At 41.7% G+C, this 16,167-nt stretch overlaps 1 protein-coding gene across 4 annotated transcripts in view; it reads left to right on the forward strand.

Moving 5' to 3' along the window:
- Positions 1–16,167, forward strand: part of PCGF5 (polycomb group ring finger 5) — a 133,079-nt gene that overhangs the window by 7,361 nt on the left and 109,551 nt on the right. The gene's annotated exons all lie outside the window — the stretch shown is intronic.

The following is a 16,167-nucleotide window of genomic DNA, read 5'->3' on the forward strand; positions in this document are numbered from 1 at the left end:
AATGTGAGTTAGGATTGGACTGTAACTTGAGGTGATGAGATGGCCAGGGAAACCGTCTTAAGGCAAAACCATGAGAAAGGCCCAAGAGTGCTGTGGGTACAGTGGCTGTCAGTGGAGAGGAAGAGACTGAAGGTGGGAGCGGGAGGGTAGTCAGTGCCCCAAGCCCCTCTTAGGTAGGAGGGCTGGGGGCTGGACAAGGTGACCGTATGTCACATTGCCCAGCACAGTCTCCATTCACACTTGTTATCCCAGTCCCGTTATGGATAATATCTGGACAAATATTACAAATATTTGGACAAATGATGTCTATTTTTATCAGAAAACAAAGTCCCTTTTTGAATAACAAGTCATTTGATCATGACAAAAGTAGTTTTTCATGGAAAAACAGGTGTGACAGAGGGAAAAAGATTAAATGAGGGCAAAAAGAAACAGAGAGGAAAGTTGACAGCAGGGAGGGAGTGTGACTGCATTTGAAATGGGTTGTTGGTTCCCCTTTTTAAGAAGAAAGAAAAACAGAGGAGGCCAGGTGATTTGCTGAGAGTACATTGAGAGTGAGGGTAAAACTGGGGGGAGGAGGAGAGGGGTAAATGTTTGGAATAGCTGTGCATCTGAGCATGGTGGGAGCCAGAGACGACCAGGGCCTGGTAAGGGGCTAAGGGGCCTTGGCCTTAGCCTTGTGATGGAACGAATCTTCCGTGTAGTCATAACTTTCTCCAGAAGTACTCAGAAAATTGGAAGTGGAGTTGGTGTGAGGCTCATTGAAACTGCCAAGTCCATATGGGTCCTGGGCTGAGTAGGAAGGCAAGTGAAACTAGAGTGTTGATGGACTGGGCGAGTGCGCAGGAGATGTGAGATTAGAATGTGTAGTGGATGGTTCAGCAAGAATGAAGGGAAGGGAGGAATGGCAATGTGGAGGAGGAGTCCTGGGGCTGCTGGTAAAGGCCCTGAGGGACTTCCGGAGTATCTTACCTTGCTGGAGGGATCAGTAATGAGTGATGATGTAAAGTGTGGCTAAACTTGAAGATTTTGAAATGACACAAGCATGTGGTAGAAGCTCTTTGATCTTCAGGAAATGTGAGGCCAGGGTGTCAAATGATTATATATATGTTATATGATACATAATATATATATTATATGATACATAATACATATTATGTGATACACAGTATATATTATATGATACAGAATATGTATATTATATGATACAGAATATGTATATGTATATATATTATATGTCAGTATCTGTTTTAAAAATTCTTGAATACCTTTATTAATGTCTTTCCGAGGGAGTTCCCTGGTGGTCTACTGGTTAGGATTTGACACTTTCACTGCTGCAGCCTGAGTTCAATCCCTGGTCTGGGAACTGAGATCCCACTTTAAGCAGCTACACACTGCAGCCAGAAAGGAAGAGGTGGGTGTTGGAGAGAGAGGGAGAGAGAGGGAGAGGGAGAGGAAGGAAGGAAAACCTTTTTGAGCTTTTAGTCCATATCCATAGAATTGGAGAGTTCCTTAAAGAGAGGAAAGTTATTCCTTCATTGAAAAGATGAGGAAGCTAAAGTTTTTTACAGGCATTCTTGGGAGATTTAGACCCATGCCAGATCACAGCCATGTATAGCAGAGCTGGCTCTGGAAAGAACCAGAATCCCTGGATCTCAGTATTGCCCTCCACGACAGAAGAAGCAATGAAAATACCCAGTGAACAAAGTCTTAGAATGCTTCTGCACCATACAGCTCGCCCACCGCTTTTAGAGCCCCAGTATTTTGAGGCATGGAAGCCCACTGAGGAGAGCTGTAGGGTCATGTCCACATGCTCTGACTTCTAACACCCTTCTTCCCCATTAATAAAACAAGAATATAAGAATCAGCTGACCGGCAAAATATTAACTTCATCATTGATGAAGACAAAAGTGGCAACATAGGTTGGTATGAAGCCCAAAGTGGTCTTGTGCCCCCTCAACACCATAGGCTAGACTTGGGAACAGCCTGCTGGGTAGAAAGTTTGAGTTTGCAGAGCAGAAAGACCCAAGTTTCTCCCTTTCACTGTTCATGCAAAGAGAAAGAGGCCACATCTCTCTATCTTTGATAGAAAAACTCCATCCATTTGCAGATTGAGAAACAGGTCCATGACTGTCACACACCACCCAAGTGAATTGCACCATCTCTGTGGGGAGAATATGTATGGGGCAAGAAGGCAGGAGTGGATAGGAAATACCGCTCCTTCAGAAACCCCGTGAGTGGAAGAGAGGCCTTTTTTTCCCCTGGCACACAGGTTATAGACCGCTCGTAACTTACATGTTTGTGTTTGAGTTAAACTAACTTCTGAGACTGCAGACTCATTTTTGTCTTAACTAGGAGTGAAATGCCTCAGACCTTGAGCATAGGTCCCTAGTTCTATAGCCATGCCTGATAGAGCTCTCCTTCCTTTCTGGGGATCTCCGGAAACTCACAGATATCAAAGCAGAGACCACCAACTTTTTTTTTTTTTTTTTTTTTTGGCCATGGCCAGCATGCAAAAGTTCTTGGGCCAGGGATCAAACCTGCATCACAGCAGTAGCCAGAGCCAGAGCAATGACAATGCCAGATCCTTAACCCGCTGAGCCACCAGGGAACTTCGGAGACCACCAGCCCTGATACTCTGTTTTGACATCAAAATTGGAAAAATGGAAAGTTCTTTCTCCTTATAAAATGTTTAAGGGGTTTTTCATTGGACATTTGGCACTTGGAATTTATCCTGATTCTCTCACTATTAGTGACTTTGCTAATTATTATGTGCCTCAGTTTCCTCATCTGCAGCATGGGAGAAAATGATGCCCGTTCTATTTCCCAAGTATTTAATGTGAAAGCTTTTGGCAAATAAATAGTCTCATGCAAATATAAGGTATCAATATTACCATATAGAATACAAGGTAGGAGTTCCCTCCGTGGCTCAGCAGTTAAAGAACCTGATAGCATCCAGGAGGATGAGGGTTCAATCCCTGGCCTTGTTCAGTGATTTAAGGATCTGGCATTGCTGTGAGCTGTGGTGTGGGTTGCAGACACAGCTCGGATCTTGTGTTGCTGTGGCTGTGATGTAGGCCAGTGTCTACAGCTCCAAGTCAGCCTCTAGCCTGGGAACTTCCATATACAGAGGGTACGGCCTTAAAAAAGAATATGATGTAAAATTTGAAGTTTAGGAACTTTTTAAAAATAAAATGTTTTAAATAGAACAACACTGGTTTTAGACACTTAAGGTAAATCAGGATTACTTTTCTGCCTTTACCCATGTCAGTATGTATAATAATTCTGGCCAAAGTGAGATTAAAGCACTGTGTTTTATGACAAATGAAAACTTTGCCTTTTTATCTATTTCTCTTTTAACTGTTAAAAAAGATCTCTTTTACTGTAAAATATAACACATATGTAACTTTTGAAATGTAAATGTAGAGTTCAATGAATTATTTAAAAAGTGAACATCTTTGTAACTACCTCCCAGCTCAAGAAATAGGACAGTTTCACCCCTCCCCCCCACCAAAGGAATCTTTATTTGTTAGGTGCTTGGTTTTCTTTTCGGGGAAGTTATGAGTAATAGCAAGAGGCAATTATAAATATTTTCAGGTCCCAAATATGTGCTTCTTTGAGTGGAATTAGATCAAAGGTGTAATATTAATGTTTTATTCTGTAATTATTTCTTATTTCTATAATTATGAATTTGTAAGTCCTGGGTTTCCAGCCTTAAAGATCAAAATCTTTGGGCTCCCGGTTGTCAGATTTTGTGTCCTTTGAAAGGGAGTGAAAAAGTTGTGATCCTTGGAGTGTGAGAAAATGTCTCATGCTTAATTATTTTTTAAATGTTCTGACCATCGCTCCTTTACCTGTTGTTGGAAGCACAATAAATAAGACTCCAGTGTTGATGAGGACTTTGTACAGTAGTCAAAGTTCTTCTTAGAAATACTTGACCCTTATCAGAGAAAACACCAATTATAGTAGAGCACTCTAAATTCTACCACCTTTGAAAGCTTAATTCATGAATTAATAAATCACAAGTCTTCTGTGGTATCCAGGAAAGGATGCTCTTGAATAACTTTTTAATGATTAAGTCAGAAAATGATGGTAAACATTAAAATAATTGGGAAAGTATCTTAGCTAGTCAGATATGTCTGTAAAAACAGAAAAGCTACGAGTATTTTAAAAATGGATAAAGAAGGGCTCATCTTTAGTGGGCAGTTTCTGTGGTGGTAAGATTGAGTTACGGGGACTTCAGATTAGAATTTGGTGGACTGAACATGTGTTTACTGTCTGTTTCGCCTGAAGCACCACCGTAGTGAGCGTCAACAAGAGATGGGAGACGGTCACACGCGTTTGGAGGTTGAAAAGCAGGCAGACTTGTGGCATCGACTTCATGTAGTGGAGAAAGTTGATACTAAGTGCCCTTAAAGGAGGTTGGGAATAGATACTGGAGGAGGGGCGGAGAAGAAACAGCCAAATTATCCCCCAGGGCCCCTGAAAGGCTCTGGAATTAGAGGCTCTGGAGTGGGACATGGGGCTGAAAATAAGGCATTGGCTGAAAGTCTTTGAAAGGAACTAGACCCGCCATTCACTTCCCCTACCCCATAGGGTAAAATGAAGTCCTGGACATTTTTTCTCTGGTGAAACTAAAGTAAAAAAAAAAAAAAAAAAAAGACGTTAAGGATGAAATGCTCAACTGAAAACAGAGAAATTTAATGAAATTATGCATCCTGAACAGTGAGATCTGGTGCTCTTTTTACCCCACCCTGATCTTAGGATAGTCAAGTAGTTAGCAGCCCTGGAAGGATATTGAAGGACCCCTCTGGCTAAAATGAACAGCCTTAGAGAAAATATCTGCAGATACTGATCTTTGAGGTCTGCAGTGAGAAAACTGACTTACTCTCCATTCTTCCCATAGTGAAACCACTAGTCTACAACCCTAGTCCCTCTATCCCCTGAACGTGGAACTTGCAGCCAGCTTCTTTGTGCCTTGCTCTTAAATGCAGATAGGTAGCCAGTGAATATGAGACAGGTGAGGAAAACAACAACAACAAGAAAGGCAGGAACTAAACAACTGAGAAAGAAATCATGGAGGAGACAAATGCAAAAAGAAGAAAAATAAAAATAACCAAAACCAAACCACCTGTAGTTAAGGAAATAAGAACAGGACTATTAAAAAGTAATAATTAGAGAATAAGAAATAGGTCTTGGAAATTAAAAACACAGTGATTAAAAAAAAAAGCCATTGAAAGGGCCCAAAGATTAAAAAAAAAAAAAAAAAGAAAGAAAAAGGAAGGAAAAAGTAGAAGTGGAGGATCAGTTGATCAGGTCTTATACTAATAAGAGTTTCAGAAAGAGACGACGGGGGAAAGTAAAGGAGGGGAAATTACCAGAGACATGATACAAGGTATTTCCCCCAAACTGGAAGACATACATTTGTAGATTTTAAAAAGAGTTCACCAAATAGCCAGGTGAATAAATGAAAAAAAGATCCATACAACCAATGTGTAAGACACCATCACTGTAAAATTTAGAAAGACTAAGGAAAATGGAAATAAGCCAAATCCTGTGGAGGGAGAAACAGATCACCTAGAAAAAGATTGGGAGTTAGAATGAACAATGAAAATTATTTTCAATTGAATTTCAAGCACAAACTATCAAGTGGGAGAGACAATAAAGACATTTTTGAGAGTGTGAGAGGTCTCAAAAGTTTATTCTCTATGCATCTTTTTATAGGAAGCTACTGAATGGTATATTTTATCAAACTGTGAGCATAAACCAAGAAAGAATAGTATACAATATTCTGGAAACAGAGAGTCAAACATAGGAAAATTCTAGGACTACAGTGGAGAGAAGTTTGGAAATGGCAGTAGTGCAGCTGGCCTCCTGGAGAGAAGCCAGTCCAGATAAGAATAGAAGGAAGACCCATTCCAGGAGCGAGTTTCCAGATGAAAACAAAAACAGTAGTTCCTGTGACCCAGTGGAAACGAATCTAATTAGAAACCATGAGGTTGCGGGTTCAATCCCTGGTCTCTCTCAGTGGGTTAAGGATCTGGTGTTGCCATGAGCCGTGGTGTAGGTCGAAGACAGGGCTCAGATCCTGCATTGCTGTGGTTGTGGAGTAGCTGATTCAACCCCTAGCCTGGGAACCTCCATGTGCCGCAGGTTCAGCCCTAAAAATTAAAAAGAAAAAAAGAAAGAAATAGAAAACAAAAACAAAACTGCTGGATGATCTGATACATCTGACCAAGTGTAGGACTTTCTAGATCCTCCTCTGGAGCGTTTGGGATGTATTATAGATTTGAAAAACCTAGTTGGTAGGGGAAATGAGCATTCATAAACTCCATAAAAATAGCTATACAGGAAAAAGCACACTGTGAAATTAGCTCAGCAGATAATACTATTTACATAGGTCATAATAATGTAAATCACTAATACACTAGAGTTTAAGCTGCTGTATAGCGACTCCACAGGACCGTGACTTCAAGAATAAATAAATTTATTTTTACTTTGTGTGACAGTTCACGGCTGAGCATTTCATGAGCCCAGATTCTTTCCATCTTGTTGCTCTGCCATCCTTTAAGGCATTGTCCTGACCTACATGTGTAGTTAAAACCTGGTTGCAGCATGTCTCTTGTCCCAGCTCAGGAGAAAGGGAAAGAGCAAAGAGGGACAAAGTTTTAAGGTTCAAGCCTGCAAGTGGCACAGATCACCTTCTCTTATATTCCAGTGGCAACAGTTTAATTACATGGCCACGCCTAGGGACAATATTCAAAATGTTTAACATTAACAACTAGTAGCCCAGACACTGACCCACCAGAACACAGGTCTCCTACAGAGGTCTGCTCTGGAAGCCTCCTCCTTTATCAGATGTTAGCCCTTTGTTTGCTGGATTATGGAGGATGGGGACAGGAGAGGGTCCCTGGAAGGGAGTGACAGAAGCTCAGCTAGCGGCCATTTATCAGCTGGTTTGGAAGTATTTTCCTAACGATTGATGCAATGTGTTGAAATGTGCAGACTATTAACCCTGACCTACAGGACTGCAAGAGAGGCTGGGAAAAGATGTTGAAACAACTATATCTTAGCAGACTGGAAGAGGATAAGCTAGTGCATAGTAGGACCCCAGTAATTATACTAATTGTAAATTCCAGTCAAAAGTAAATCGAGAAATATCAGTACATGCATATTGTTTAGGAATGTAAAATTAAATGTAAAAAGCTAAATACTTTAAAAGCGGTTTGTCTTTGGAAAGTAAGTTTGAGGTTGAGTGGAGATGTGAGGTTACTGCTGTGTTTTTGTTTTATTTATTTATTTTTGTGTTTTTAGGGCCGCACCTGTGGCATATGGAGGTTCCCAGGCTAGGGGTCCAGTCGGAGCTATAGCTGCCGGCCTGCACCAGAGCCACATCGACTTGGGATCCGAGCCATGTCTGCCACCTACACCACAGCTCACAGCAATGCCGGATCCTTAACCCACTGAGCAAGCCAGGGATGGAACTCGCAACCTTGTGGTTCCTAGTCGGATTTGTTTCTGCTGCACCGTGGCAGAAACTCCTGTGTTTTTTAAGCCTGGTAGTGCTATTTGAGAGTTTAAGCAATTTGCGCGGGTTATATTGATACAAATAAAATTAGTGGTTTTTAAAAAAGTATTGCAGTGCTAATAAGTGGATTAGAGAATGAGTTACATGGATCCAGAGCTTTCAAAGCTATACATTGAGGGAGTTCCCCAGCGGCCTAGTGATTAAGGATCCAGTGTTGTCACTGCTGTGGTGAGGGTTTGATCCCTGGCCCAGGAACAACTTCTGCATGCTTCAGGAGCAGCAAAAGAAAAAAAGGAATGAACTGGAAAGTATACTTTCCAGTTATATATATATAATGTTAAAAAATGTTTTAAAGTTAGAACCTCCTTCCTGACTCTGATTCTAGTCCTTTGGAATCACTCTGTCTAAGAATCATTGAGGAAGCTTTAAAAACATTCAAATGGTTCCCTGTGTCCTGAGATTCTGACTTACTTGGCTTTGGTTGGCCCCCAGGGAATCAGTAATTTGTAAAAGAAGCCCAGCTGCTTCTGATATATAGCTAGGGCTGACTCTTGCCAAGTAGTTCAGATACCTTTGCTTCTGCAGCTTAAATGTTTCTTGTATTCTGCCTGTTCTTACTGTTTTCACTTCTAGTCTGATCTTCTCTGTCTCTCAATTCTGAACTGATATGGTTGGAAGAGGAGAGACAGGAGATGCATGGGAGAGGTCATTTAAATGACCGTAAATAATGAAAATGGATGTACAGAGAGCCAGTATTTGTTTCCTTTTGTTTTGCAGAAACTGCTTAAATTGATGGCCTCATCTTGAATTTCTGATGGGGTAATTTTAGAGCTCAAGTTCAAGTAAATTTGAACTTAATGACATTTTGTTATTACTTTACCTTAAGTTTTGCCTCCTGAGCTAAGTCAGCTACTGCATCTTCAGGTTGTCCTCAAGTTCTTTTATCACTCCAGGGTTTGCCCTTGATGCTCCCAGCTGTGGTTTACCAGATATTCACCAATAGCAGCATTTCCATTTTGCACCTGGAATCACCAGCAGTTTCATAGCTCCCTAGTTTTCTGTGAGGGAATTCTTAGAAAGGAGATAAAGAAGCAGGGGATAAAGGTATATAAGAATTATATAATTTCCTAAGATTAGAGGTCTTGTTGAATTAGATTTTGACTACAGAGATTTTGTATACCTTGAAAGAGAAATGTTTGTTGTGTGGATGAGAGAAACAGTTTAGACCCCAGGAAAGACCTTCTTTTATTTAAAAAACAAAAAACTAACTTTAGATTTTTTTCAAATATAATAATTATAGACATGGTTTCCTTTGCGCCTTTCCCCAGTCCCATTGGCTGCCTCCCTAGATTCATCTGCACTTATGAATCAGCCATTGATGATCTGCTTGTATCTGTTCCACATTAAGCCATTGCCCTGCACTATACAGGAAGAGAACGTACCTCCAGCATTCTGTCCAGTGCATAAGGAGCTGTCCTGGCTGGTTTCTGAGAGATGGCTTTACGTTTAATACATTCATGCGTTGGGGCCAAAGTGTGATCTTTAAGGTGAGGGATTGATTCGTCCCATCAATAAGTCTTCCTAAGAGCTTGCCCGCTTAGTGCAAGTCTCTTCTAGGTCAGTGCTTTTCATGCCTCAGTGTGCACACAAATCGCCCAGGGTGGCGTTGCATTTTAGACTTTAGGTCATTTGATCGCAGGTGGGGCCTGAGATTCTGCATTTCTAATAAGCTCCTCAGACCATACTTAGAGAAGCAAGGTTCTAGCTAGTGGTTCTCAACCCTGGTTGTTCTGTAGAATTATCTGGGGGCTTTTAGGACCCATCCCTGGTGATTCTGATACAGCTGGTCTGGGGTAGAACCCAGACATGATGTGTGTATGTGTGTGCATTTTAACTCTCCAAGTAAGGATAATGCGCAGTTGGGTTTAGAACCACTGTTTCTTGTTTTGTTTTAGGACCACACCTGTGGCATATGGAAATTCCCAAGCTAGGGGTCGAATCAGAGCTGCAGCTGCTGGCCTACACCACAATCACAGCAATGCCAGATCCGAGCCTCGTCTGCAACTTACACTGCATCTCACAGCAACGCCAGATCCTTAACCCACTGAGCTAGGCCAGGGATTGAACCTGAATCCTCATGGATACTAATTGGGTTCGTTACCACTGAGCCACAGCAAGAATTCCTGGAACCATTGTTAAAACCTCTGGCCACTTTTGCTGTGACTCATAGGTAAATATGGTCACATGTGGATTTTGTAGCAATCTGGAAAGCACCTTAAATAGCCTTTATGATATGGATACACCTGCTTTATGGATACAGTGCATAGAGAAAGAATTCCTCTTGGCTTGTTTGGTTCCTGGAGATGAAGTGCAGGTGGCTGTTGGAGGGGGCACACCGAAGAATTAAAAATGGTCTTTTCTTTTTCTTTCTTTTTCTTTTTTTTTTTTTCTTTTTGTCTTTTTGCCATTTCTTGGGCTGCTCTCACAGCATATGGAGGTTCCCAGGCTAGGGGTCGAATCAGAGCTGTAGCTGCCAGCCTATGCCAGAGCCACAGCAACGTGGGATCCCAGCCACATCTGCAACCTGCACCACAGCTTACGGCAACACCAGATCCTTAACCCACTGAGCAAGGCCAGGGATCAAACCTGCAACCTCATGATTCCTAGTCAGATTTGTTAACCACTGAGCCATGACGGGAACTCCCCAAAATAGACTTTTCTTTAAAACTCAGATATCACCTGATACAGGAAGGATATTTAAAATGATGACCAAAATACGAAGTTGGTATGTCTTTATTCAGGAGATCCTTCTGTTTTCTCGCTCTTTCAGTAAAAGTTCATGAGAAAACTATGTTATAAATTTTGATGCTTTATGTTTTCTCCAGAGAAGGATATACATTTACTTACTGTGTATATATGTTCCTACAGATACATGTATTTGCAAAGTTTTGGCATGGCCAGAAACCTAGTACTTTTCCTTTGCCAAATATTTGGAAAAATTGAGAGTATCTCCTGTACATTTACTTTTAGGTCTAACTTGTCCTGAAAGTTAAGGGACTTACCATCCTAGTAAAGGGTGAGTTGTTATTCTCAGGATCTTCCAGTGCTGATGGCAGTTGATGATTCTACTTGCTCAGAAATCGTAGGCCTTAGCTAGGTTCAAATATTGTTTTGTTATTAATGCAAAGATGTTTCTAGAAGCAGATGATACAATTTTATGTATATTACAATTATGTTAATTACAATTTCTTGGAAACAATAAAGCATTAAAACCAGTGGATTAAAATGAATTATAATTGTGCTGGAATTGGAAATCCTCTCCGCCATCTCCCTCTCCTTCAACCATAAAATCAGGCTTTGATTTTATTTCCTTAACATTAACTTGTCTGCCTCATGGCCACTGACTTCAGTCAGAGTCTCATTACTTCTCATTAATGTGAATTTCCTTACTGGACCTTGCTCCCAAAAGTCTGGTCCCTCAGCAGAGGTCCTGCCAGCGCCCTCTGTTATGGAGGTAAATCTATGGCTTTCCCTTGTCTGAAGATAAAATCCAGATCTCCAGAGCATCCTGTCATGCAGAGCCCTCTAACCTGGCCCTGCCTTTTCTCCGCCCTCATCACCCATCACTTCCCTAGACAACAGTTTATCCATTCCTTATCCATGAGACCAATAGGGGGGGAAAATGTGGGCGATTTGAAAGAGTGGTTTAGCAGAAGGGGAGAGTAGATGACACTAGGGATATGAACTGTGGCTGCTGGGCAGGTGACGATGGATGGAGAGTGAGAGCAGGTACACTGGCTGCAGGGGTATAGGTGTGGAGAAGGTGGAGCCTTGCATCCTGTCACTTGCCTGCTAGGCCATTCCACTTCTTATCTCTGTTTTTGCACTTGATAGCTCCTCCATCTAAAACACTTACCTTTGTCTAGAAAAAAGTCTCTTCCCTTAAGAAGCCCTGTGGCAATTTCCTCCCCTTTCTAGACATTATCCCTTTACTCCCATGGTATCTGGCCATCACCCTCCATTCGGTCCCCACCTTCCCATTAGCCAGCAGGCATGGCGAGTGTCTGTTCATACTTGTCTCTACTAAACTGTGGACCTGGCAGGGGCAAGGCAGTGATCTTTGGTGTCCAGTGCATAGCACAGTACCTGGCACGTAATAGACACATGCAATAAATACTGGATGAATCAATATAATATTTCTCTGTAGAGTTTTGAGACTCTGTCCTTGCTAGATTGGAGGTCATTTTAAAAGGGAATTCCACTTAGTCATACATGACACAAAAATTTGTATTGCTTTAATTTTTCGTCTGATCCACCCCTACCAAATATCCAAGTTAACAAACACTTTCCAGATACACACACACACACACACACACACATACATATGGATGGCTGGGTCACTTTGTTGTGCAGAGAAATTATCACCACCTTGTAAATTAACTATACTTTAATAAAACTTAAAAAACAAACATACTCATATATGTGCACGTGTGTATGTGTATGTGTGTACACATACATACTTATCTGCATGAAAATGGAGGAAAGTTAAAGAGATCAAAGAGTATACATAAATATTAACTATCTGGGATAACAGATCTCAGAGAGGCCTGCACAATGCACATTGTTATCGGTTCTCTTTCAGATGGGCCTCCTTGGCTAGTAGGAAACAGGTTAAAACCTTAAGAAACATGTGAGCCAGTATCGAACATATCTATATTTTTGTGTTGTGTTGAAGTTACGAGTATAAAAATGTAGTTTTGAAAAGGTTTTTCCTGGTCCTATAGAAACATAGGGAGGTTTTTAACTGCCAAAATAATTTCATATCATTTACAAATGAATAAAACCTGCAGAGCAATTAAGGGGTACCTTTTTTCAGAGGTGACAATTTCACATCTTTCCTTAGGAGTGAGGAGACTTGAGTTCTGTTGGGATTTGTCATTAAAGGGCCGTGATGTCAGGCAGTCTTTCCCACCTCTCTAAGCCTTAGTTTCCCCATGTATAAAATATGAGGTTTGGTCTAAATTATTACCAAGGTCATTTTGAATCATCTATGATTCTGGAAAGTTATGAAACACATCCTGTAACCATGGAGAGGAAAGTTGATCGGTGACTCCAAAAATAGGCTTATTTTCTCCTGTATAACACTAATGCGTTCCCATTGAGTAAGTCACTCTGTGTATATTACCTTAAACCAATTTCTTGATTTTTTTTCTTATTGCCAAGTGCTCAAAAGTGAATGAAAGATTGTCTTAAGAAATACCAAACAAATCACTCTTGTTTCTTGTTTTTAAATATAGAACTGAATTATTGTGCTCTTTTGCATTCCTGTTGTAGGTATTCAGAAAGCAGAAGGTGGTGATTTGGTAAATTTAGAAACTATTTCGCATCAGTCCCTGCTGTCTTTTGTGTTTGTGTGAGAACTCCATTCAAAACATGTCTTATTTATTCTTCTCTTAAAATATGCTCCCCTTCATTTTTGTCTTTCTGCTGGCACCAAGTCCATATCTATAAATACTTACAGATTTTGTCAAGATCTTTAGGTAACAATTATTTTCCTCTGTTAACATATTGGTAATCTAATCTGATATCATTATGTTTTATCCCTAAGCCCTTTGATTTCTTTCTTTCGTTTTTTGGTTTTTGTTTTTTTTTTTTTCCGCTTTTTAGGGCTGCACCCACATCATTTGGAGGTTCCTAGGCTAGGGGTCGAATTGGGGCTGCAGCCACCAGCCTATACCACAGCCACAGCAACGCCAGATCTGAGCCACATCTGCGACCTGCACCATAGTTCACGGCAGCACTGGATCCTTAACCCATTGAGTGAGGCCAGGTATCAAACCCACCTCCTCATGGAAACTAGTCAGATTCATTTCCGCTGCACAACAGTGGGAATGCCAGCCCTTTGATTTCTTGATGTGTTATACTGTCTGCAGCGCAGTGATATCCTAAACGGTCCTCCTTAAATCATCCTGAAGTTGCAAGGTCTGTGGCTCCTCCATGCCTGCAGGGGCTGTCCCCTGTCTGGAGCATTCCATCTGGAAGGAGACGGTTTTGACCTAGATGGGCCAAGTTCAGTGCTGATAGGTAGAGTCTCCCTGTATGTCAGCATCCTTGCTGAATCCAGCCCATTGAAAGGAGAGAATTAGGTCATTAAATGAACATTTTAGATGCCTAGAAAGGTTATAGAAGTTTAATTATCACTCTATTCTGTAAGAATATGTAACCAAAGAATCACATCCTTGCCTAACTGTGTGAGATGAGATAGGTCACCCTTTCTGAGCCTCAGTTTCCTCCTTTATGAAGTTTGGATTTTGATCACTAAAATGACTTGGCTTCAAAAGCAATTTTTTTTCTTTATTGCTTTGTCATCCACTCTCTGGCCGTGAACTGACTGATGGCAGTCAGGAGTCTTAAACTTCAAGTCTCAGCTCTTTCTCCTGGTTGTTCCTCAAACTAGGATGGTTCATTTTTTTCCACCGCACTGGCATTTGTAGAAGTTAAGAGCACTTATGACAATTTTAGCCATTTATTTTTCTGTGCATTTGAGACCAGGTGAACTCAACAACTCAGTTTGTTTTGCTTATGTACCTGGATAATAGCATCAAAATAAAGCTTTCTTATTTTTGTAGGAATAACAAACTTTTTTTTCCAATAAGCCTTTCTGTCTTTATTACAAGAACTAATTGGATACTGTTGGGTATTAAGGTAGTTGGATGCTGTTGACCTCAGCTACGGGGCAATGTTAAGACCGCAGTCTTTTGATATTTAGCCATATTCCTCATCACCAATCAAGAGCTTTGTACTCAAGTGTTTTCAACTGTTGAAACTAGAAACGGTCTGTGGACAGGCAGAAAATGGAAGAATCAGGGTTTGAAGATCGTACCAGCTGCTAGCGAGTGTGCAAGGGAAGAAAGGGGTGTCTACGTGGCTTCCCCACAACCCGGGAGCCAGGACACACAAAGCAGGAGGCAGAGGCTTCCAATTCAGTTAAGGGCAGGAGATGAAGACCCAGGTCCAGGAAGAACAAAAAGGGGATTGTTCTAGGATAGGATAAATCTATTTATTCATTCAAGAAATACTCACTGAGTGCCTTCCAGCTAGTCTTTGGGTTATCAGTGAACAAAAGATCCTTGACTCAATGGAGTTTATTTTTTTAGCAGGAGAAGACATATGATAATCAATAAACATATTTGTTACTTGGTCTGATAGAACAAACATAAGTGGTCAGAGCTATGGAAAAATGAAAAGGTTGAGCAGGAAAAGGAGATGAAAGGTGGTAGAGAGTGGAGAGCTGGGTTGCAGTGTAAACACCATGGTCAGGAAAGGAGATGTGTGGTGAGCAGAGAGGATTCCCAGATGTCCATGCTCTGATCTCTGGGATATGTAAATAGGTTAAGTTCCATGGAAGAGTGACTTTCCAGCTTTAATTGAAGTTATAGGCCTTGGAGTTCCCGTTGTGGCTTAGTGGCCACAAACCCGACTAATATCCATGAGGATGCAGGTTCAATCCCTGGCCTCGCTCAGTGAGTTAAGGATCCAGTGTTGCTATGTGCTGTGGTATAGGTCACAGAGGTGGCTCAGATCCTGCGTTGCTGTGGCTATAGTTATCTGGCAGCTGCAGCTCCAATTCAGTGACCCCTAGCCTGGAAACTTCCATATGCCATGGGTGCAGCCCTAAAAAAGGAAAAAAAAAAAAAAAAAAAAAAGTTGCAGGCCTTAAAATATGGAGATCATCCTGGATTATCTAGGTGGCCCAATCTAATCGATGAGTTCTTCACATTCACAGTAGAGTTAAGTGGTTTGAGTCAGAGAGATGTGGCTGCATTTGGAGCAGTTCAAATGTAAGAGAGACTCCACCTGTCAGTGCTGGAGAGAGGCCATGTGGAAAGCACCAGAAGGAAGGAGGGCACCCTTCAGGAGAAGGACCAGCAAGGAAACGGGACCTCAGTCCTATAGCTGGCAAGAACCTGAATCTTGCTAATAACCTGAATAAGCCCAGAAGCAGATTTATCCATGGTCTGCTCCCAAAGACTTATCTGCTTTTTTTATTCCCCCAAAAAGGAATGTAGCCCTGCTGACTCCTTGATTTTAGCCGTGTGAGACTCTGAGCAGTGGACCAGCAGAGGTGAGCCATAGCCAGACTGAAAGGTTATACGTGGGTGTGGTTTTAAGCCCCTGAATCTGTAGTAATTGCTCACGGCAGCAGTAGAAACCAGTACAGGCGCCGCAGAATATAGCCAAGGGTCTCTGGGGAAGAGTATTCTAACAGAGAGAACGAGGAGAACCAGGACCTAAAGTACAGTCCACCTGGAGTGTTAGAGGCATAGTGAGTGGCTGGTGTGGCTGGAGTGGAGGCAGCAAGGGACGAGGAGGAGGAGGAGGCCAGAAAGGCCATGGAGGTGGAAGGTGGAGACCATGAAGGGCTTTGGCTTTTATTCTCAGTTATCTAGGGAGTCCTTAGAGCATTTCGATCAGAAAAGCGATATGGGAGTTCCTGTTGTTACTCAGCGGAAATGAACCCGACTAGGAACCATGAGGGTGCATGTTTGATCCCCGGCCTCGCTCAGTGGGTTAAGGATCTGGCATTGCTATGAGCTGTGGTGTGGGTTGCAGATGCGATGTGGATCCCATGTTGCTGTGGC

The sequence above is a fragment of the Sus scrofa genome, chromosome 14, assembly GCF_054392235.1.
Source record: "Sus scrofa isolate SSC_HxYL_T2T_F1_AM1 chromosome 14, Sscrofa_HxYL_maternal_Yorkshire_Landrace_v2.0, whole genome shotgun sequence".
NCBI classification, from domain to species: Eukaryota; Metazoa; Chordata; class Mammalia; order Artiodactyla; family Suidae; genus Sus; species Sus scrofa.